This window comes from Triticum aestivum, chromosome 4B, assembly GCF_018294505.1.
Source record: "Triticum aestivum cultivar Chinese Spring chromosome 4B, IWGSC CS RefSeq v2.1, whole genome shotgun sequence".
In the NCBI taxonomy this organism is placed as follows: domain Eukaryota; kingdom Viridiplantae; phylum Streptophyta; class Magnoliopsida; order Poales; family Poaceae; genus Triticum; species Triticum aestivum.
In genome coordinates, this window is record NC_057804.1 from 643,357,763 (window position 1) to 643,383,680 (window position 25,918).

Consider the following 25,918-nt stretch of genomic DNA (forward strand, 5'->3'; position numbering starts at 1 on the left):
GATCTTGATGCCCAATATGTAAGCAGCTTCTCTGAGGTCTTTCATTGAAAACTCTTATCTGGGTATCCCTTTATGCTATCCAGATATTCTATATCATTTTCAATCAACAATATGTGATCCACATATAATAGTAGAAATGCTACAGAGCTCCCACTCACTTTCTTGTAAATATAGGCTTCTCATAAAGTCTGTATAAAACCATATGCTTTGATCACACTATCAAAGCGGTTATTTCAACTCCGAGAGGCTTGCACCTATCCATTAATGGATCGCTGGAGCTTGCACACTTTGTTAGCACCCATTGGATCGACAAAACCTTCTGGTTGCATCATATACAACTCTTCTTCCAGAAATCCATTCAGGAATGCAGTTTTGACATACATCTGCCAAATTTCATAATCATAAAATGCAGCAATGGCTAACATTATTCGGACAGACTTAAGCATCGCTACAGGTGAGAAAGTCTCATTGTAGTCAACTCCTTGAACTTGTCAAAAAAACCTTTCGCAACAAATCGAGCTTTGTAGACAGTAACATTACCGTCAACGTCGGTCTTCTTCTTGAAGATCCATTTATTTTCTATGGCTTCCTAATCATCGGGCAAGTCCACCAAAGTCCACACTTCGTTCTCATACATGGATCCCATCTCAGATTTCATGGCCTCAAGCCATTTCGCAGAATCTAGGCTCATCATTGCTTCCCGATAGTTCGTAGGTTCACCATGGTCTAGTAACAAGACTTCCAGAACAGGATTACCGTACCACTCTGGTGCGGATCTTACTCTGGAAGACCTATGAGGTTCGGTAGTAACTTGATCTGAAGTTTCATGATCATCATCATTAGCTTCCTCACTAATTGGTGTAGGAATCATTGGAGCTGATTTATGTGATGAACTACTTTCCAATAAGGGAGAAGGTACAATTACCTCATCAAGTTCTACTTTCCTCCTACTCACTTGTTTCGAGAGAAACTCCTTCTCTAGAAAGGATCCATTTTTAGCAACAAATATCTTGCCTTTGGATCTGCGATAGAAGGTGTACCCAACGGTTTCCTTTGGGTATGCTATGAAGACGCACTTCTCCAATTTGGGTTCGAGCTTATCAGGTTGAAGCTTTTTCACATAAGCATCGCAACCCCAAACTTTAAGAAACAACAACTTTGGTTTCCTGCCAAACCATAGTTCATAAGGCGTCGTCTCAGTGGATTTTGATGGTTCCCTATTTAAATTGAATGCAGCCGTCTCTAAAGCATAACCCCAAAACAATAGTGGTAAATCAGTAAGAGACATCATAGATCGCACCATATCTAATAAAGGACGGTTACGACGTTCGGACAAACCATTTCGCTGTGGTGTTCCAGGCGGCGTAAGTTGTGAAACTATCCCAAGTTGTTTCAAATCTAGACCAAACTCGTAACTCAAATATTCTCCTCCATGATCAGATCGTAGAAACTTTATTTTCTTTTTACGATGATTTTCCACTTCACTCTGAAATTCTTTGAACTTTTCAAATGTTTCAGACTTATGCTTCATTAAGTAGATATAACCATATCTGCTTAAATCATCTGTGAAGGTAAGAAAATAACGATACCCGCCACGAGCCTCAACACTTATTTAATAGTGTTTTACTCATCTTGCCCATGAGTCACAGTTCACAAGCAACAAGTGATTCATAATCAAGTGATTCCAAAACTCCATCAGCATGGAGTTTCTTCATGCGCTTCACACGGATATGACCCAAACGGCAGTGCCACAAATAAGTTGCACTATCATTATTAACTTTGCATCTTTTGGCTTCAATATTATGAACATGTGTATCATCACGATCGAGATTCAACAAAAATAGACCACTCAGCAAGGGTGCATGACCATAAAAGATATTACTCATATAAATAGAACAACCATTATTCTCTGATTTAAATGAATATCTGTCTCACATCAAATAAGATCCAGAAATAATGTACATGCTCAACACAGGCACCAAATAACAATTATTCAGGTCTAAACTAATCCCGAAGGTAGATGTAGAGGTAGCGTGTCGACGGCGATCACATCGACCTTGGAACCATTTCCCACGCGCATTGTCACCTCGTCCTTAGCCAATCTTTGTTTAATCCGTAGCCCCTGTTTCGAGTTGCAAATATGAGTAACAGAACTAGTATCAAATACCCAGGCGCTACTACGAGCATTAGTAAGGTACACATCAATAACATGTATATCAAATATACCTTTCACTTTGCCATCCTTCTTATCCGCCAAATACTTGGGGCAGTTCCACTTCCAGTGACCAGTCCCTTTGCAGTAGAAGCACTCGGTTTCAAGCTTAGGTCTAGACTTGGGTTTCTTTACTGAGCAGCAACTTTCTTGCCATTCTTCTTGAAGTTCCCCTTCTGCCCTTTGCTCTTTTTCTTGAAACTAGTGGTCTCGTTGACCATCAATAATTGATGCTCCTTCTTGATTTCTACCTCCGCGGCTTTTAGCATCGCGAAGAGCACGGGAATAGTCTTGTTAATCCCTTGCATATTATAGTTCATCACGAAGCCTTTATAGCTTGGTGGCATTGATTGAAGAACTCTATCAATGACACTATCACCAGGAAGATTAACTCCCAGCTGAGTCAAGTTTATGGTACCCAAACATTCTGAGTATGTGTTCACTGACAGAACTATTCTCCTCCATTTTGTAGCTATAGAACTTATTGGAGACTTCATATCTATCAACTCGGGCATTTGCTTGAAATATTAACTTCAACTCTTGGAACATCTCATATGCTCCATCATGTTCAAAACATCTTTGAAGTCTCGATTCTAAGCCATAAAGCATGGCACACTGAACTATCGAGTAGTCACCAGCTTTGCTCTGCCAGATGTTCTTAACGTCATCAGTAGCATCTACAGCAGGCCTGGCACCCAACGGCGCTTCCAGGATGTAATTCTTCTATGCAGCAATGAGGATAATCCTGAAGTTACGGACCCAGTCCGTGTAGTTGCTGCCATCATCTTTCAACTTAGCTTTCTCTAGGAACGCATTAAAATTCAAAGGAATGGTAGCACGGGCCATTGATCTACAATAACATAGACATGCAAAATAACTATCAGGACTAAGTTCATGATAAATTAAAGTTCAGTTAATCATATTACTTAATAACTCCCACTTAGATAGACATCCCTCTAGTCATCTAAATGATCATCTGATCCAAATTAACTAAACCATGTCCGATCATCACGTGAGATGGAGTAGTTTTCAATGGTGAACATCACTATGTTGATCATATCTACTATATGATTCACATTCGACCTTTCGGTCTCAGTGTTCCGAGGCCATATCTGCATATGCTAGGCTCGTCAAGTTTAATCCGAGTATTCTGCGTGTGCAAAACTGGCTTGCACCTGTTGTATGTGAAAGTAGAGCTTATCACACCCGATCATCACGTGGTGTCTCGGCACGACGAACTGTAGCAACGGTGCATACTCAGGGAGAACACTTATACCTTGAAATTTAGTAAGGGATCATATTATAATGTTGCCGCCGTACTAAGCAAAATAAGAGGCATAAAAGATAAACATCACATGCAATCAAAATATGTGACATGATATGGCCATCATCGTCTCGTCCTCATGATTGAAGGAAATATGCCCTAGAGGCAATAATAAAGTTATTATTTATTTCCTCATATCATGATAAATGTTTATTATTCATGCTAGAATTGTATTAACCGGAAACATAATACATGTGTGAATACATAGACAAACATAGTGTCACTAGTATGCCTCTACTTGACTAGCTCATTGATCAAAGATGGTTGAGTTTCCTAACCATGGATATGAGTCATCATTTGATCAGTGGGATCACATCATTAGGAGAATGATGTGATTGACTTGACCCATTTCATTAGCTTAGCACTTGATCGTTTAGTATGTTGCTATTGCTTTCTTCATGACTTATACATGTTCCTATGACTATGAGATTATGTAACTCCCGCTTACGGGAGGAACACTTTGTGTGCTACCAAATGTCACAACATAACTGGGTGATTATAAAGGTGCTCTATAGGTGTCTCCGAAGGTACTTATTGAGTTGACGTATTTCAAGATTAGGATTTGTCACTCCGATTGTCGGAGAGGTATCTCTGGGCCCTCTCGGTAATGCACATCACTATAAGCCTTGCAAGCAATGTAGCTAATGAGTTAGTTACGGGATGATGCATTACGTAACGAGTAAAGAGACTTGCCGGTAATGAGATTGAACTAGGAATTGAGATACCGACGATCGAATCTTGGGCAAGTAATATACCGATGACAAAGGGAACAACGTATATTGTCATGTGGTTTGACCGATAAAGATCTTCGTAGAATATAGGGAGCCAATATGACCATACAGGTTCCACTATTGGTTTTTGACCGCAGACATGTCTCGGTCATGTCTACATAGATCTCGAACCCGTAGGGTCCGCACGCTTAAAGTTTCATGACGGTTATATTATGAGTTTATGTGTTTTAGTGTACTGAAGGTAGTTCGGAGTCCCGGATGTGATCACTGGCATGATGAGGAGTCTCGAAATGGTCGAGACATAAAGATCAATATATTACACGACTATGTTCGGACACCGGAATGGTTTCGAGGAGTATCGGGCATATACCGGAGTACCGGGGGGTTACCGGATCCCCTCGGGGAGACTAATGGGCCTATTGGGCCCTAGGGGAGAAGAGGAGGGGCGGCCTAGGGCAGCCGGGCGCCCCTTCCCCCCAGTCTGAATTGGACAAGGAGGGGGGCCCGGCGCCCCCCTTTCCTTTCCCTCCCTCTCTCCTTCCCTCTCCTCTCCTACTCCCACATGGAAGGGGGAAGTCCTACTCCCGGTGGGAGTAGGACTCCTCATGGGGCGCGCCTAGGGTGGCCGGCCCCCTCGCCTCCTCCACTCCTTTATATACGGGGAGGGAGGAACCCCTTGGAGACACAACAATTGATCCCTTGGATCTCTTAGCCGTGTGTGGTGCCCCCCTCCACCATAGTCCACCTCGATAATATCGCACCGGTGCTTAGGCAAAGCCCTACGTCGGTAGAACATCATCATCGTCACCGCGCCATGATGCTGACGGAACTCTCCCTCAAAGCTCGGCTGGATCAGAGTTCGAGGGACGTCATCGAGTTGAACGTGTGGAGAACTCGGAGGTGCCGTGCGTTCGGTACTTGATCGGTCGGATCGTGAAGACGTACGACTACATCAACCGCATTGTGCTAACGTTTCCACTTTCGGTCTACAAGGGTACGTGGACACACTCTCCCCTCTCGTTGCTATGCATCACCATGATCTTGCGTGTGCGTAGGATTTTTTTTGAAATTACTATGTTCCCCAACAATGATCTCCATCACCGAAGCATCATTATGATCTCCATCGTCACCGGCCCGACACCTTGATCTCCATCATAGCATCATTGTCGTCTCGCCAACTATTGTTACTATGACTATCGCTACCGCTTAGTGATAAAGCAAAACAATTACATGGTGATTGCATTGCATACAATAAAGCGACAACCATATGGCTCATGCCAGTTGCCGATAACTTTGTTATAAAACATGATCATATCATACAACAATTTATATCACATCATGCCTTGACCATATCACATCACAGCAAGCCCTGCAAAAACAAGTTAGACGTCCTCTACTTTGTTGTTGCAAGTTTTACGTGGCTGCTACGGGCTTCTAGCAAGAACCGTTCTTACATACGCATCAAAACCACCACGATTTTTTGTCAAGTGTGTTGTTTTAACCTTCAACAAGGACCGACCGTAGTCAAACTCGATTCAACTAAAGTTGGAGAAACAGACACCAGCCAGCCACGTATGTGCAAAAGCACGTTGGTAGAACCAGTCTCATGAACGCGATCATGTTATGTCAGTCCGGGCCGCTTCATCCAACAATACCGCCAAATCAAAGTAAGATGTTGGTGGTAAGAAGTATGACTATTATCACCCACAACACTTTGAGTTCTACTCGTGCATATAACTTCTACGCATAGGCCTGGCTCGGATACCACTGTTGGGGAACACGGTAATTTCAAAAAAAATCCTATGATCACGCAAGATCTATCTAGGTGAAGAATAGCAACGAGATGAGAGACCGTGTCCACGTACTCTCGTAGACCGAAAGCGGAAGCGTTTCAATAACGTGGTTGATGTAGTCGAACTTCTTCGCGATTCAACCGATCAAGTACCGAACGTACGACACCTCCTCGTTCAGCACACGTTCAGCTTGATGACGTACCTCGTGCTCTTGATCTAGTTGAGGACGAGCATGAGTTCCATCAGCACGATGGCGTGGCGACGGTGATGATGATGCTACCAGTGCAGGGCTTCGCCTAAGCACTACGATGGTATGGTCGAGGTGTGTAACTGTGGAGGGGGGCACCGCACACAGTTAAGAGAAACTTGTGTGTTCTAGGGTGGCCCTTGCCCCTGTATATAAAGGAGAAAGGGGGGAGGCTGGCCGACCCCTAGGGCATGCCCCAAGAGAGCAGTCCTACTAGGACTACTAGTCTTAGTAAGATTCCACCACAAGGGAGAAGGGGGAAGGAAAGGAGAGGGAAAGGGAGCAGGAAAGGGGGTGCCACCCCCCCTTCCCTTGTCCTATACGGACTCCAAGGGGGCAGGGGGCACGGCTTGCCCTGGCCGCCCTTCTCTCTCTCCACTAAGGCCCATGGTGGCCCATTGGTTCCCCAGGGGTTTCGGTAACCCCTCCGGCACTCTGGCTTTATCCGAAACTTTTCGGAACTCTTCTATTGTACGAATTGAAGGAAATATGCCCTAGAGGCAATAATAAAGTTATTATTTATTTCCTTATTTCATGATAAATGTTTATTATTCATGCTAGAATTGTATTAACCGGAAACATAATACATGTGTGAATACATAGACAAATATAGTGTCACTTGTGTGCCTCTACTTGACTAGCTCGTTGAATCAAAGATGGTTAAGTTTCCTAACCATAGACATGAGTTGTCATTTGATTAACGGGATCACATCATTAGGTGAATGATGTGATTGACTTGACCCATTCCGTTAGCTTAGCACTTGATCATTTAGTATGTTGCTATTGCTTTCTTCATGACTTATACATGTTCCTATGACTATGAGATTATGCAACTCCCGTTTACCGGAGGAACACTTTGTGTGCTACCAAACGTCACAACGTAACTGGGTGATTATAAAGGTGCTCTAAAAGTGTCTTCGAAGCTACTTGTTGAGTTGGCGTATTTCGAGATTAGGATTTGTCACTCCGATTGTCGGAGAGGTATCTCTGGGCCCTCTCGGTAATGCACATCACTATAAGCCTTCCAAGCAATGTGACTAATGAGTTAGTTGCGGGATGATGCATTACATAACGAGTAAAGAGACTTGCCGGTAACGAGATTGAACTAGGTATTGAGATACCGACGATCGAATCTCGGGCAAGTAACATACCGATGACAAAGGGAACAACGTATGTTGTTATTCGGTTTGACCGATAAAGATCTTCGTAGAATATGTGGGAGCCAATATGAGCATCCAGGTTCCGCTATTGGTTATTGACTGGTGATGTGTCTCGGTCATGTCTACCTAGTTCTCGAACCCGTAGGGTCCACACGCTTAAAGTTCGATGATGGTTATATTATAAGTTTATGTGTTTTTATGTACCGAAGGAGTTTGGAGTCCCGGATGAGATCGGGAACATAATGAGGAGTCTCGAAATGGTCGCGACGTAAAGATCGATATATTGGACGACTATATTCGGACATCCGAAGGGTTCTGAGTGATTCGGATATTTTTCGGAGTATCGGAGAGTTACGGGAATTCGCCGGGGAGTATATGGGCCTTATTGGGCTTTAGGGGAAAGAGAGAGGAGAGGTTGGGCGCCCCCCCAAGGCCTAGTCCGAATTGGACTTGGGGGAGGGGCTGCGCCCCCTCCTTCCTTCTCTTCTCTCTCCCCTTTCCTTGACTCCTACTCCTACTACTTGGAAGGGGGGGAATCCTACTCCTGGTGGGAGTAGGACACCTCCTAGGGCGCGCCATAGAGAGGGCCGACCCTCCCCCTCCGCCACTCCTTTATATACGGGGAGAGGGGCACCCCTTGGAGACACAACAATTGATCACTTGGTTCTCTTAGCCGTGTGCGGTGCCCCCCTCCACCATAATCCACCTCGATAATATTGTAGCGGTGCTTAGGCGAAGCCCTGCGTCGGTAGAACATCATCATCGTCATCATGCTGTCGTGCTGACGGAACTCTCCCTCAAAGCTTGGCTGGATCGGAGTTCGAGGGATGTCATCGAGCTGAACGTGTGCTGAACTCGGAGGTGCCGTGCATTCGGTACTTGATCGGTCGGATCGTGAAGACGTACGACTACATCAACGTTTCCGCTTTCGTTCTACGAGGGTATGTGGACAACACTCTCCCCTCTCGTTGCTATGCATCACCATGATCTTGCGTGTGCATAGGAATTTTTTTGAAATTACTACGTTCCCAACAGTGGCATCAGAGCCTGGTTTTATGCGTAGATGTTATATGCATGAGTAGAACACAAGTGAGTTGTGGGCGATACAAGTCATACTGCTTACCAACATGTCATACTTTGGTCCGGCGGTATTGTTGGATGAAGCGGCCCGGACCGACATTACGCGTACGCGTACGCGAGACAAGTTCTACCGACGTGCTTTGCACACAGGTGGCTCCCGTGTGTCTGTTTCTCCAACTTTAGTTGAACCTAGTGTGGCTACGCCCAGTCCTTGCGAAGGTTAAAACATCACTAACTTGATGAACTATCGTCGTGGTTTTGATGCGTAGGTAAGAACGGTTCTTGCTCAGCCCGTAGCAGCCACGTAAAACTTGCAACAACAAAGTAGAGGACATCTAACTTGTTTTTGCAGGGCATGTTGTGATGTGATATGGTCAAGACGTGATGAGATATAAGTTGTTGTATGAGATGATCATGTTTTGTTGAAGTTATCGGCAACTGGTAGAAGCCTTATGGTTGTCTCTTTATTGCATAAGATGCAAGCGCCAAATAATTACTTTACTTTATCGCTATGCGCTAACAATAGTTGCAAGAGCAATAGTTGGCGAGACGACCATGTGACGACACATTGATATAGATCAAGATGATGGAGATCATGGTGTCATGCCAGTGACGATGGAGATCATGATAGTACTTTGGAGATGGAGATCAAAAGGCACAAGATGATGATGGCCATATCATGTCACATATTTTGATTGCATGTGATGTTTATCTTTTATACATCTTATTTTACTTAGTTTGGCGGTAGCTTTATAAGATGATCTCTCACTAAATTTCAAGGAATAAGTGTTCTCCCTGAGTATGCACCATTGCGAAAGTTCTTCATGCTGAGACACCACGTGATGATCGGGTGTGATAGGCTCTACGTTCAAATACAACGGGTGCAAAACAGTTGCACACGCGGAATACTCAGGTTAAACTTGACGAGCCTAGCATATACAGATATGGCCCCGGAACACTGGAGACCAAAGGTAGAGCGTGAATCATATAGTAGATATGATCAACATAGTGATGTTCACCATTGAAAACTACTCCATCTCACATGATGATCAGACATGCTTTAGTTGATTTGGATCACGTGATAACTTAGATGATTAGAGGGATGTCTATCTAAGTGGGAGTTCTTAAGTAATATGATTAATTGAACTTTAATTCATCATGAACTTAGTCCTGGTAGTATTTTGCAAATTATGTTGTAGATCAATAGCTCGCGTTGTTGCTTTCATATGTTTATTTTGATATGTTCCTAGAGAAAACTATGTTGAAAGATGGTAGTAGCAATGATGCGGATTGGATCTGTGATCTGTGGTTTATCCTCATTGCTGCACAGAAGAATTATGGCCTTGATCCACCGCTAGGTGACGGACCTATTGCAGGAGTAGATGCAGACATTATGAACGTTTGGCTAGCTCAAAATGATGACTACTTGATAGTTTAGTGCACCATACTTAAATGGCTTAGAATCGGGACTTCAAAGACGTTTTGAACGTCATGGACCATATGAGATATTCCAGGAATTGAAGTTAATATTTCCAGCAAATACCCGAGTTGAGAGATATGAAGTCTCCAACAAGTTCTATAGCTAAAAGATGGAGGAGAATAGCTCAACTAGTGAGCATGTGCTCGGATTGTCTGGGTACTACAATCGCTTGAATCAAGTGGGAGTTAATCTTCCAGATAAGATAGTGATTGACAGAGTTCTCTAGTCACCTTCACCAAGTTACTAGAACTTCATGATGAGCTATAGTATGCAAGGGATGACGAAAACAATTCTCGAGCTCTTCGTGATGTTGAAATTGATGAAGGTAGAAATCAAGAAAGAGCATCAAGTGTTGATGATTGACAAGACCACTAGTTTCAAGAAAAGGGCAAAGGGAAAGAAAGGGAAACTTCAAGTAGAATGGCAAGCAAGTTGTCACTTCCGTGAAGAAGCCCAACGCTGAACCAAAGCCTGAAATTGAGTGCTTCTACTGCAAAGGAAATGGTCACTAGAAGCGGAAATGCCCTGAATATTTGGTGGATAAGAAGGATGGCAAAGTGAACAAGGGTATATTTGATATACAGGTTATTGATGTGTACCTTACTAGTGTTTATAGTAACCCCTGGGTATTTGATACTTGTTCGGTTGCTAAGATTAGTAACTCGAAACATGAGTTGCAGAATAAACAGAGACTAGTTGAGGGTGAAGTGATGATGTGTGTTGGAAGTGGTTCCAAGATTGATATGATCATCATCGCACACTCCCTATATTTTCGAGATTAGTGTTGATCCTAAATAAATGTTATTTGGAGTTTGCATTGAGCATGAATATGATTTGATCATGTTTATTGCAATATGGTTATTCATTTAAAGTCAAAGAATAATTGTTGTTCTGTTTACATGAATAAAACCTTCAATGGTCATACACCTAATGAAAATAGTTTGTTGGATCTCGATCGTAGTGATACACATATTCATAATATTGATGCCAAAAGATGCAAAGTTAATAATGATAGTGCAACTTATTTGTGGCACTGCCGTTTGGGTCATATCAGTGTAAAGCGCATGAAGAAACTCCATAAAGATGGATTTTCGGAATCACTTGGTTATGAATCATTTGATATTTGCGAACCATGCCTTTTGGGCAATATGACTAAAACTCCGTTCTCCGGAACAATTGAACGAGCTACTGACTAGTTGGAAATAATACATACCGATGTATGCGGTCCAATGAGTGTTGATGCTCGTGGCGAGTATCATTATTTTCTGACCTTCACAAATGATTTGAGCAGATATGAGTATATCTACTTAATGAAACACAAGTCTCAAACATTTGAAAAGTTCAAAGAATTTCAGAGTAAAGTGGAGAATCATCGTAACAAGAAAATAAAGTTTCTATGATCTGATCGTGGAGGAGAATATTTGAGTTACGAGTTTGGCTTTCATATAAAAAAATGTGGAATTGTTTCACAGTTCACGCCACCTGGAACACCAAAGCGTTATGTGGTGTTCGAACATCGTAACCGCACTTTATTGGATATTGTGTGATCTATGATGTTTCTTATTGCGTTACCACTATCTTTTTGGGGTTATGCATTAGAGACAGTTGCATTCACTTTAAAAAAAAGGACACCATCAAAGTCCGTTGAGACGATGCCTTATTAATTGTCGTTTGGCAAGAAACCAAAGTTGTCGTATCTTAAAGTTTGGGACTGCGATGCTTATGTGAAAAAGTTTCAACCTGATAAGCTCAAACCCCAATTCGGAGAAGTGTGTCTTCATAGAATACCCAAAGGAAACTATTGGGTACACCTTCTATCACAGATCCGAAAGCAAGTTATTCATTGATAAGATGGATCCTTTCTAGAGAAGGAGTTTCTCTCGAAAGAAGTGAGTGGGAGGAAAGTAGAACTTGATGAGGTAACTGTACCTGCTCCCTTATTGGAAAGTAGTACATCACAGAAATCACTTCCTGTGATTCCTACACCAATTAGTGAGGAAGCTAATGATGATGATCATGAAGCTTTAGATCAAGTTACTATCGAACCTCGTAGGTCTTCCAAAGTATAGTTCGCACCAGAGTGGTATGGTAATCCTGATCTGGTAGTCATGTTACTAGACCATGATAAACCTACGAACTATGTGGAAGCGATGATGAGCCCAGATTTCGGGAAATGGCTGGAGGCCAAGAAATCTGAGATAGGATCCATGTATGAGAACAAAGTGTGGACTTTGGTGGACTTGCCGATGATCGGCAAGCCATAGAAAATAAATGGGTCTTCAAGAGGAAGACAGACGCTGATAGTAGTGTTTCTATCTACAAAGCTTGACTTGTCACAAAAGGTTTTTCGACAAGTTCAAGGTGTTGAATACGATGAGATTTTCTCACTCGTAGAAATTCTTAAGTATGTCCGAATCATGTTAGCAAATTGCCACATTTTATGAAATCTGGCAAATGGATGTGAAAATTGCATTCCTTAATGAATTTATTAAAGAAGAGTTGTATATGATGCAACCAGAAGGATTTTTCAATCCTAAAGGTGCTAACAAAGTGTGCAAGCTCCAGTGGTCCATCTATGGACTGGTGCAAGCATCTTGGAGTTGGAATATACGCTTTGATGAGTTGATCAAAGCATATGGTTTTATACAGACTTTTGGAGAAGCCTGTATTTGCAAGAAAGTGAGTGGGAGCTCTATAGCATTTCTAAAACTATATGTAGATGACATATTGTTGATTGGAAATGATATAGAAATTCTGGACGGCATAAAAGGATACTTGAATAAGAGTTTTTCAAAGAAAGATCTCGGTGAAGCTGCTTACACATTGAGCATCAAAGATCTATAGAGATAGATCAAGACGCTTGATAAAAAATTTCAATGAGTACATACCTTGATAAGATTTTGAAGTAGTTCAAAATGGAACAGTCAAAGAAGGAGTTCTTGCCTGTGTTCCAAGGTGTGAAGTTGAGTAAGACTCAAAACCCGACCATGTCAGAAAATAGAAAGAGAATGAAAAGTCATTCCCTATGCCACAGTCATAGGTTCTATAAAGTATGCTATGCTGTGTATGAGACCTATTGTATACCTTGCTCCGAGTTTGGCAAGTGAGTACAATTTTGATCTAAGAGTAGATCACTGGACAGCGGTCAAGAATATCCTTAGTGAGGACTAAGGAAATATTTCTCGATAATGGAAGTGATAAAAGAGCTCGTCGTAAAAGTTATAATGATGCAAACTTTTACATCAATCCAGATGACTCTAAGTCTCAATCTGGATACATATTAAAAGTGGGAGCAATTAGCTAAAGTAGCTCCGTGCAGAGCATTGTAGACATAGAGTATTTGCAAAATACATACGGCTCTGAATGTGATAGACCCGTTGACTAAACTTCTCTCGCGAGCAAAACATGATCATACCTTAGTACTCTTTGGGTGTTAATCACATAGCGATGTTAACTAGATTATTGACTCTAGTAAACCCTTTGGGTGTTGATCACATGACGATGTGAACTATGGGTATTAATCACATACAGATGTGAATATTGGTGTTAAATCACATGGCGATGTGAACTAGATTATTGACTCTAGTGCAAGTGGGAGACTGAAGGCAATATGCCCTAGAGGTAATAATAAAGTTATTATTTATTTCCTTATTTCATGATAAATGTTTATTATTCATGCTAGAATTGTATTAACCGGAAACATAATACATCTGTGAATACATAGACAAACATAGTGTCACTAGTATGCCTCTACTTGACTAGCTCGTTGAATCAAAGATGGTTAAGTTTCCTAGCCATAGACATGAGTTGTCATTTGATTAAAGGGATCACATCACTAGGAGAATGATGTGATTGACTTGACCCATTCCGTTAGCTTAGCACTTGATCATTTAGTATGTTGCTATTGCTTTCTTCATGACTTATACATGTTCCTATGACTATGAGATTATGCAACTCCCGTTTACCGGAGGAACACTTTGTGTGCTACCAAACGTCATAACGTAACTGGGTGATTATAAAGGTGCTCTACAGGTGTCTCCGAAGGTACTTGTTGAGTTGGCGTATTTCGAGATTAGGATTTGTCACTCCGATTGTCGGAGAGGTATCTGTGAGCCCTCTCGGTAATGCACATCACTACAAGCCTTGCAAGCAATGTGACTAATGAGTTAGTTGCGGGATGATGCATTAGATAACGAGTAAAGAGAATTGCCGGTAACGAGATTGAACTAGGTATTGAGATACCGGCGATCGAATCTCGGGCAAGTAACATATCAATGACAAAGGGAACAGCGTATGTTGTTATGCGGTTTGACCGATAAAGATCTTCGTAGAATATGTGGGAACCAATATGAGCATCCAGCTTCCGCTATTAGATATTGACCGGAGACATGTCTCGGTCATGTATACATAGTTCTCGAACCCGTAGGGTCCGCACGCTTAAAGTTTGATGACGGTTATATTATGAGTTTATGCATTTTGATGTACCGAAGGAGTTCGGAGTCCGGGATGAGACCGGGGACATGACGAGGAGTCTTGAAATGGTCGAGACGTAAAGATCTATATATTGGACGACTATACTCGGACATCGTAAGGGTTCCGAGTGATTCGGTTATTTTTCGGAGTACCGGAGAGTTACGGGAATTCGCCGGGTTGTATGTGGGCCTTATTGGGCTTTAGGGGGAAGAGAGAGGAGAGGTTGGGTGCCGCCCAAGGCCTAGTCCGAATTGGACTAGGGGGAGGGGCTGCGCCCCCTCCTTCATTCTCTTCTCTCTCCCCTTTCCTTGACTCCTACTCCTACTACTTGGAAGGGGGGGAATCCTACTCCTGGTGGGAGTAGGACTCCTCCTAGGGCGCGCCATAGAGATGGCCGACCCTCCCCTCCTCCACTCCTTTATATACGGGGAGAGGGGCACCCCTTGGAGACACAACAATTGACCCCTTGGATCTCTTAGCCGTGTGCGGTGCCCCCCTCCACCATAATCCACCTCGATAATATCGTAGCGGTGCTTAGGCGAAGCACTGCGTCGGTAGAACATCATCATCGTCACCATGCCGTCGTGCTGACGGAACTCTCCCTCAAAGCTCGGCTGGATCGGAGTTCGAGGGACGTCATTGAGCTGAACGTGTGCTGGACTCGGAGGTGTCGTGCATTCGGTACTTGATCGGTTGGATCGTGAAGATGTACGACTACATCAACCGCGTTGTGCTAAGCTTCCGCTTTGGGTCTATGAGGGTACGTGGACAACACTCTCCCCTCTCGTTGCTATGCATCACCATGATCTTGCGTGTGCGTAGGAATTTTTTTGAAATTTCTATGTTCCCAACACGAATAACATGGTCTAATATATCAATCTTTATGTCTCGACCATTTCGAGACTCCTCGTTATGTCCTTGATCTCATCCGGGACTTCGAACAAACTTCGGTCATCAGAAACACATAACTCATAATACATATCGTCATCGAACGTTAAGCGTCCGGACCCTACGGGTTCGAGAACTATGTAGACATGACCGAGACACACCTCCGGTCAATAAACAATAGCGGAACCTGGATGCTCATATTGGCTCGTACATATTCTACGAAGATCTTTATCGGTCAAACCACATAACAACATGCGTTGTTCCCTTTGTCATCGATATGTTACTTGTCCGAGATTCGATCGTCGGTATCATCATACCTAGTCCAATCTCGTTACCGGCAAGTCTCTTTACTCGTTCCGTAATACTTCATCCTGCAACTAACTCATTAGTCACATTGCTTGCAAGGCTTATAGTGAGAATTACCGAGAGGGCCCAGAGATACCTCTCTGAAATACGGAGTGACAAATCCTAATATCGATCTATGCCAACCCAACAAACACCTTCGGAGACACCTGTAGAGCATCTTTATAATCACCCATTTACATTGTGATGGTTGATAGCACATAAGGTGTTCCTCTGGTATTTGGGAGTTGCATAATCTCATAGTCTACGGAACGTGTATAAGTTATGAAGAAATCAGTAGCACCGAAACTATAACGATCATAATGCTAAGCTAACGGATGGGTCATGTCCATCACATCATTCTCCTAATGATGTGATCCCGTTCATCAAATGATAACCCATGTCTATGGTTAGTAAACATAACCATCTTTGATTAACGAGCTAATCAAGTAGAAGCATACTAGGGACAATATGTTTTGTCTATGTATTCACACATGTACTAAGTTTCCGGTTAATACAATTCTAGCATGAATAATAAACATTTATCATGAAATAAGGAAATAAATATTAACTTTATTATTGCCACTAGGGCATATTTCTTTCAGTGGCCACCTCTCCAGCTAGGGGTTTTCCATGGAATCTCGCCCATCCAACAGATCCGCCCTTTAGCACCCAGGGGACTGGAGTAGCAACGAATCAGAGCAGCTCGAGATCAGGAGCGAGCTTCTCTAGGATGCGCCGCACACCTCACATGGTCGCCGCACCTTTTTCTGCCCGACGACTACCTTTGGTGGCAGCGGGGGTAGAGGAGAGGGAGGGAGGGAGCAGTTGCGGAGCTAGACAAAAGCCGTCGTTGGGGCAAGACAGAATATGAGTGTTTAAGAGTCAAAAGCTAGAAATTGCACATCTAGGCCCTCCAACAATAAATTCTCTAGAATTTTTTTTATAGCTGGGGGCAATTGCCCCCCCCCCCCAGTCTAACACATAGTTCCGATGAAGCAGAGAAACAACTTCATAGTTTTTTTAATGGAAGTGTGGCCATTTGTTTAGGCATGGAATATAATATTTATGTGGAGGAGAGATGGGTTGTATCAGGCTTTGAGTTGAAGTCTGAATTATAGTTGTTTGGATGAAACCTAGTAATCTATTTCTATGGGCTTCAGTATTGAAGTACTTAGGCCGCACCTAATTAATTGGATACTCTCTTTGTCCCATATAATATAGTGCACAATAATTTTGAAAGTCAAATGTTGCAATGTTTGACCAAGTCTATAGAGAAATTTATCTATTTCTATAATACTCCGTCCATTCACAAATATAAAATGTTCTAACTTTTTTCATAATTGGATTACATAAACATGTTTTAGTGTGATTGTTCACTCATTTTAGTTTGTAAGTAGAACATATTGAAATATCTCAAACATGTTATACTCTCTGTTTTTTTATACAATGTCACTCTATTTCTTGTGTCAAACTTTGACTTGTACTTTAGTCAACAAAATATGGGTTCTATCTCATTAGAAATATATCATCACAAAATTGCTTGAAATGTGCATCCAATGATATACTTTTTGTGGCATATAACTCATATTTTGTTGGTAAATTAATGATCGAAGTTAGACATAAAAATATGAAGTGGTGTTGTATAAAAAGATAGAGAGAGTAATTGTGAACGGAGGTAGTACCAAATATACATTGTATGAAAATATATTTCTCGATGAATCTAATGATAAAGATTTAGTATTCTATATTTTCACATGTTTTCTGAAAACTTGGTCAAAGTTTATATCGTTTGACTTTAAAACGGCCTACGACTATTGTGGGATGGAGGAAATATATTATAAGCATTCACTAGTAAAAAAATGTTGTGCAAACTGTTTGTGGGTGCCATGGCCCCCATAACCCGCCCCACTGGATCCGCCCATGGGAGGGAGTGTGGCGTCAGCGCCAGGCGTAGGAGCTGTTTGGTTTTAGGCCTTGCATTGCCACATTTTCTCACACATTTTTGCCAAACTTGTCTAACGTTAGTTCATCAAAATGAAAGCCGCAAGTTGGCAAGCCTAAGGGAATTTTGCCACACTTTTTGTGTGTATGTCATGTGGAGCCCTAGTGTGGCTAGAACGAAACACTCATCTAAGTTGGTCAAAACTTTCCTAACCTTAGATATGGCAACCTCTCACAAAGTTAGTCACAAACCAAATAGCCCCTTAGAGCATCTCCAGTCGTTTCGACCCCCCAGGGCACCAAAAAAGAGCGGCCTGGGGGCGAACCGGCGCTAGATTGGCCCCTGGGATTCGGTTCGCTCCCAGTCATAGGCCCATGGTCGTCGCGGGTTCGGCGAAGTTCGTTTCAAATTTTTGCAAACTCGGCGATTTTTGCAGGAACTCAGCCATACTTCATTGAAATTTGTACAAAAACGTAAAAACATGCAAGAACTATGCCTAACTTAAAAAACAAACTATAAAGCCTAGCCGCCGCCATCGACGCCATCGTCGTCTACATGCCGAGAAGGCTGTAGAAGCGGGTGCACTCACCGCCGTCGCCGTCGTCGTCGTCATCGTCGTCGTCGCACGCCTCACCTGCGACGTCCCTGCCGCAGCCCTGGCCGGGGTCGCCGACACGTGGCAGGGCGCTTGACAGCTCGGCCTCGCCCTCCTCGTCGATGTTGATGACGATAACGCCGCCTTCCTCGACGCGGCGACGAGCCTAGAGCTCCAGGTACGCCTGGCGCTGGCGGCGCACCTGCTCGCGGACGTAGTCCTCCTTCGCCCATTTGAGAGCGGACTCGTCGTCGGGGGCCACCATGTCGATGTGCTCCGGCTTCACGGGGAGCAAGCCTGGCTCTGGCTTCGGCCGGACCAGACATAGGGAGCGCCTCGCCGGTGCCGTCGTAGGCGGTGAGGGATTGTTGATGACGAGGGTGCCGCTGCGAGGACGACACCCGTGCGGTGTCCCCTCCGGCTCGGGACTGACGGGGTGGAGGGCCGGCGAGCCGGAGCCCGATGACCAGGACGACCCCGGCTCCATTCACCGCAGCATCCAGGAACTACCGTGGCGGCGAGAAAAGGATGAACGCGTCGGGTACTCCAGCCGCGGCATGTTGCCGGTCTCGATGTGGTCAAGGACGGCATCTAGGGTGCGGCAGGGATGCCCCACCACTCGCGCCGTCCTTCGGCATTGAGGCGGCTGTCGGTGTCAAAACCAGTGGATCTCGGGTAGCGGGTCCCGATTTGTGTGTCTAAGGCTAATGGTAACAGGAGGCGGGGGACACAATGTTTACCCAAGTTCAGGCCCTCTCGATGGAGGTAATACCCTACTTCCTGCTTGATTGATCTTGATGATATGAGTATTACAGGAGTTGATCTACCATGAGATCGTAGAGGCTAAACCCTAGAAGCTAGCCTATGATTATGATTGTTGTTGTCCTACGGACTAAACCCTCCAGTTTATATAGACATCGGAGGGGGCTAGGGTTACATAGAGTCGGTTACAGAGAAGGGGATCTACATATCCGAATTGCCAAGCTTGCCTTCCACGCAAAGGAGAGTCCCACCCGAACACGGGACGAAGTCTTCAATCTTGTATCTTCATAGTCCAACAGTCCGGTTAAAGTATATAGTCCAGCTGTCCGAGGACCCCCTAATCCAGGACTCCCTCAGTAGCCCCTGAACCAGGCTTCAATGATGATGAGTCTGGCACGCAGATTATCTTCGGCATTGCAAGGCGGGTTCTTCTCCAAAATCCCTGAGTACCTGTTGTAACGAGCAATGTCCGACTTCCCATTAATGTTTCACTCCTCAGCTTCTGTACCCTAATAATGGCAGTCTCCATGTGTTGAGCGAATGCGAGAAGTCAGAGCATTTTTACATCTGCCACCCTGACCATGTTAGTAAATCGTCTATTAAAGAGATGGGGATCCTCAGATCCAAATCTCACCATCTTCCCCCAACGAGTATCCATAAGAGCGCGCCCGGAAAAAGCCATCCCATCTTGGTCGGCCCCCGCAGCTCCTACTCTTGCTCCCGTAGTGCTAAGCCAGGTGACGGGGAGAAGTGTTCCGTCCCCCACGGCCGATTGGTAGAGTTGCAAGCCTAGGGGTTTCTCTCGCCTGCATATATGGTCCCCGTCCGAGCCGGACTAGCCACTTACAATGGCAGGGAGCAAGCGGAGAGCTTTCCCAACCCATCCAGGGGGGAGCGGGTATGCCTTGTCCCTTACTTGCTGAGGGGCCTCAGATTTCCAATCCATCCATTCCTCCGTGGGCTCCTGGAGTACTATGGCTTCTAGCTGCATAACTTTACTCCTGCCTCCATTCTACACATCGCAGGCTACGTCGCCCTTTGCAAGCTATTCCTGGGTTGCGAAGCTCATTTCGAGCTATGGAAGAGGCTATTCTGCCTCGTACCCCGCACTCAGGAGGGGTCAATATATCAACTGGGCGGAGCCGAAATATGGCATATCGCCGGGACCGGATACCTGTCTGGTACTCCAAAGAAGATGTTCGAAGACTGACCTTCGGAGTGGTTTTATATGGAGGACGTCCCCCTTCTGGACCCTATTCGGATGGGCCTTCCTGAGTTAGCTAATGCCCGGTTGAAGAAACGCCACAGCTGGCGCCCCCGGAGCCCCCGGGAGGAAGATAACAGAGAGGTGCTTTTCCTGATGGGCAGGATAAAAACGCTCGCCAAATCAGGATTGACAATAATCGAGGTTCTGTCAATATGTATAATGCGGGGGTGCAGCCACTTCAGTATCGGGGGAAACCCATGTGGCACTTCAATGGAGAAGACGATGCCACCCGCTGCGATCGTAAAGGTCCAAACTCTACCACCGCTCTGGCGAAAATACTGTCTGATTTGTTCAAAGGAGAAGAAGAGAAGTTTGTCTGTATTAAGCCACAGGGTGGATTTTCCATGTACAACCCCCCAAGGGTGAGCTGTTATCTTTTACTCTAGTCATTCCCGCATTCTTCATCACAAATATTTACTTGGCTAATTCATAGCAGGAACTGCGAAAAGATGTGAGGGAGGTCCACAGCCCGTCTCCACAGCCAGAGGACCCCGACTGGGCCCTCGACCCCGGACTCAAAGAAGATCCGGACATACTTTTGGAGCTCGTCGACAGGACATTCTATCAGCTAAGCTGTGACGGTGCCTTGGTGGCCATCATAGCTGATTACCCTGGCCTACTCCCTGCATCACATGTAAGTAAAACCAGAGTCCCAACTTCCGAGAAGGATCCCTTCTTTGCACTTTACCCACCGCACATGTATTGCGTCTTACAGGGAAGGCCATCGGGGCGCCGTGCCGAACTCGCGGTGACTCGCCAACAAGGGGCACCGAAGCCGGGTAGGCTTAAAAGGAAGGCGGTCAGGACCGAGACACCGTCACATAGGTATGATTAAGAACCTGCTCCGTGATTATCATCTTTAAAATATAATAATGTCTATAGTCCCTGGCAGAAAAAACGCTCGCCGGACTGTGTCTGGAGAGCCTGCCGGCCATGCCTCCACCGGACGGACTCTAGAGCCGGACTCAGGGGCGGAGGCTAACGCGGGGACAACGCCGGACGGTCCTCCTATAGAGGATGCGGACAGAATGTCCGCTGCGAATTCCGAAGTGGAGAGCGCCATGAATCACAAGCGACGACGGGTCGTACTCCGCGACCCTAATTTCTCCGAAGAGGCGTTCAATGCCTTCAACTCAGGAGACGCGTACATCCGAGCTTCTCAAGATGGTCTTGCTAGAGCCACGGACCAGTATATAAAAAATATACGGGTAAGAAATCTGATAATTATGTATATCAGTAGCCCCTGAGACTTGAAACAGTTGGCACAACTGATTTAAGGATCATTTTATGCATAGGTTCTTACGGAGAAGAATACCCAGTTGTCTCAAGAGCTGGAGGAGTGCAAAGCCCAGCTACGGGCCGCAGTTGCCGGAATGGAGGAGTCCAAGAAGGCCTCATCTGGTAATACTTGTCTTGATCGAAAAGAATGTAATGACATGTACCAATTAGTATTTGGCATGCGTGCAAATCTAACAATAGATGCTGCAGACAATCCCGAAGGTAATCCGGAGATCATACCGGGGGATGAGCAACATGCTCAACGATAGTTAGAGGCTGGCGAGCGCGTGCTTACACGGGTTATTCGAGAGAAAAATGATCTCCAGGATGCCCATACCCGGCTGGGCGTTGGACTAAAAGATGTTCGGGCCCAGCTTGCTGACTCTGTGAAGGAGAATAAGAGGCTTCGACGCGGCATTTTTATTAAGTACTCGAATGAACCTTTATGCAGTTCGACGAAGAAGTGGGCTAACAGAGTTATGTCTGTAGGTATCCTGACAGGTCGTCCTGAACAGGAGATGTCCGGATCCACAGGCGATCTTCTGCAAGAGCTCTCACAACTGCACGAACAAGTTCGGTAGGTGATGCACGGTATTGCCCAGGCCTTGTGGCCCTCCGCCTCCCTACCTAGAGGCATGGGGGAGCTTGTAGAGATGCTCAAGGGAGCGCGACGGTGCTTCCGATTATGGAAGATATCAGCCTGCCGACAAGGTGGAAGGGAAGCCCCGGCCATGGTGAAGACGCGGTACACCAAGGTTGACCCGAATCACATCGCCGAGGTCGGACCTGTAGGGTCAGATGGGAAAGAGATCCCTGTTAGTATGGTATGTAACCAGGTAGGATTAGCCGCGAAGTATTCCCAACAGGATTGTAGGCTAGACAGCCTGTTGGATGGTATAGAAGAAGAATTTAGTCAGTCTAAGTGTATGTGTACTTCAAATGACATATTTTGTCCCTAGCCCGATTGTAAATCATTTGTGATGGCGGACCTTTTTGCTTCAACCTCCGGACCCGACAGTCTGGAGTGTATCCGAATACCCGCTTAGTTATGTAAAAACCGGGGTACGCGTGGAAACCAGGCGTAGGGGTCATAAGTGCTTGAACAGACAAGTACCCAACTAGCTATGTTATATTACATGGATAGTAAGAAACATCTTCCAAGGAGAATAGTTCCGTTAAGGGTTCCTTTCCCTGGGCATGCATGCATTAATGTGCATGTCCGAACTGCGAAAAGAGACGCATGATATAAACATCTGGGGCCATATATTGTAATAGGAAAGAAACATCTTTTGTTCACCAACCGAATATTCCCTTAAGAACGCTAGCTTTCGGCTTCACCCAGTCTGAGGTACACATCCGGCTAACCCGTCAGAAACAATCGCAGAGGTGCTCCCCTTATGCCCTAGTCGAACTAACGGGAATGTAGGGCATAAACACAGGAGCCAGGCAACCCAGCTTGGCCAAAACTTAAGTCATATCGATGCATATAATGGCGAATAAAAGGTACATATGGGAAAGTGACACATATGTAGTGGGCATGAAGCCTGGAAGATAATTATATTAAGCCTCTGTATAAGAATCCCCCAGGTATATTGAGCGCGCATAGTGCGGCAAGAGTGTGTAGTCAAGCCACACTTGAAACTTGTAAGGCTAAAAAAGAAAGAAAGAAAGAAAGAAAGAGGATATAACTTAAAAAAGAAAGGCGGAGGTAAGGAGACGAACCCAGAGTTCGGCACTAGGCGTAGAATCTTCGGAGTCTGGCCGCGTTCCATGGGTTTGGCTCGAGTCGATTATCAGATGCATCATCCAGATGGTACGCCCCTCCAGTGAGAACTTTATCAATGATGAAGGGACCCTCCAACTTGGGCTTGAGCTTGTCCTTTTTCTTCTCCGGTAGGCGTAGAACGAGTTCGCCAACGTTATAAGTTTTGGCCCGTACTTCTCTGCTTTGATACCTTCGAGCCTGTTGCTGATAGAACGCGGAACGGGCCTTTGCGACATCACGCTCCTCCTCCAGGGCATCTAAACTGTCCTGCCGATCAAGCTCGGCTTCTCTCTCTTCGCACATGCGCACTCGCGGTGAGTCATGAATGATATCGCAGGGTAATACCGCCTCTGCGCCGTACACCATAAAAAATGGTGTGTATCCGGTAGCGCGATTCGGCATGGTCCGTAGCCCCCATAGTATGGAGTCGAGCTCCTCTACCCAGTGCGTATCTAATTCCTTCAAGGATCGCACAAGTCTGGGTTTGATGCTGCTCATAATAAGACCGTTTGCTTGTTCGACTTGACCGTTTGTTTGGGGGTGATAGACGGAGGCACAATCGAGCTTAATGCCCATGTTGCCGCACCAAGTTTTCACCTTGTTGGCTGTGAAGTTGGAGCCATTATCGGTGATGATGTTGTGGGGGACACCGTAATGGTGTACCACCCCTGATATGAAATCTATCACTGGCCCGGATTTGGCCGTTTTAACTGGTTTGGCTTCTACCCATTTGGTGAATTTATCCACCATGACCAACAAGTATTTTTTCTTATGGCTTCCTCCTTTAAGGGGTCCAACCATATCGAGCCCCCAGACCACAAAGGGCCAAGTTATGGGGATTGTTTGGAGAGAGGTAGGTGGCATATGGCTTTGATTTGCAAAAAGTTGGCAACCGACGCAATGTTGGATGAGGTCCTGTGCGTCTGCTCGGGCTGTCGGCCAGTAGAAACCTGTACGGAAGGCCTTGCTTACAAGGTCCCAAGCTGCGGCGTGGTGGCCACCGAGTCCAGCATGAATTTCGGCCAATAGCTCCCGTCCTTCCTCTTCGGAGATGCACCTTTGGAGCACTCCGGTCACGCTTTTCTTATAAAGCTCTCCCTTGTGAACCTTGTAGGCTTTAGAGCACCGCACAATGCAACGTGCCTCATTTTGGTCCTCAGGGAGTTCTTGCCTATTTACGTAGGCTAAGAAGGGTTCTGTCCACAGGGCTATGACAGCCATAATCACGTGGGCCGAAAGTGTTATTTCGGTGGCGGAGCCTCCGATTACGTGAGAGTGTTCGGGATCTGGGGTTGTGGTCAGATCCGGATTGGTATTGGCGGTCTCCCCTTCCCACACCACGGATGGCTTGAATAGCCTTTCCAAGAAGATATTAGGTGGGACAGGGTCGCGCTTAGCGCCGATGCGCCGCTTGATTGTTTTCTCGGACCACATGGTGTAATTCGAACCCCTCGAACTAAGCTGACATTTTGAGGATGGCATTTCGGTAAGCCTCCATTTTTTGGACCTTGGCGTCAAAGTCTCAATTTATTTGAGATATTGCGAGGTTCGAATCCCCATGTACTTCTAGGCATTGAATGCCATGGAGACTACCATCCGAAGACCATGCAACAGAGCCTCATATTTGGCTGCATTGTTGGAGTCTGTGTATAATATTTGGAGTACGTATTGGACTGTATCTCCGGTGGGGGATGTCAGGACTATTGGGGAACGTAGTAATTTCAAAAATTTCCAATGCACACGCAAGATCATGGTGATGCATATAAATGAGAGGGGAGAGTGTGTCCACGTACCCTCGTAGACCGAAAGCGTAAGCGTTAGCACAACGCGGTTGATGTATTCATACGTCTTCACGATCCGACCGATCAAGTACCGAATGCATGGCACCTCCGAGTTATGCACACGTTCAACTCGATGACGTCCCTCGAACTCCGATCCAGCCGAGCTTTGAGGGAGAGATGCGTCAGCACGACTGTGTGGTGACGATGATGATGTTCTTCCGACGCAGGGCATCGCCTAAGCACCGCTATGATATTATTGAGGTGGATTATGGTGGAGGGAGGCACCGCACACGGCTAAGAGATCCAAGGGATCAATTGTTGTGTCTATGGGGTGCCCCCTCCTCTGTATATAAAGGAGGGGAGGAGAGGGCCGGCCAAGAGGAGGAGGCGCGCCCAAGGGGGGAGTCCTACTCCCACCGGGAATAGGACTCCTCCTTTTTCCTATTTGGAGAGGGAGAGAGAAGGAAGAGGAAGGAAAGAGGAAGGAAAGGGGGCGGCCCCCCTCCCAATTCGGATTGGGCTCGGGGGGGGCACCCCCTCCCTTGCTCCTTTCCCCTCCTTTCCACTAAAGCCCTTTAAGGCCCATATACCTCCCGGGGGGTTCCGATAACCTCCCGGTGCTCCGGTATTGTCCCAATCTCACCCGGAACCATTCCGGTGTCCAAATATAGTCGTCCAATATATCGATCTCTATGTATCGACCATTTCGAGACTCCTCGTCATGTCAGTGATCACATCCGGGACTCCGAACTACCTTCGGTACATCAAAATACATAAACTCATAATATAACCGTC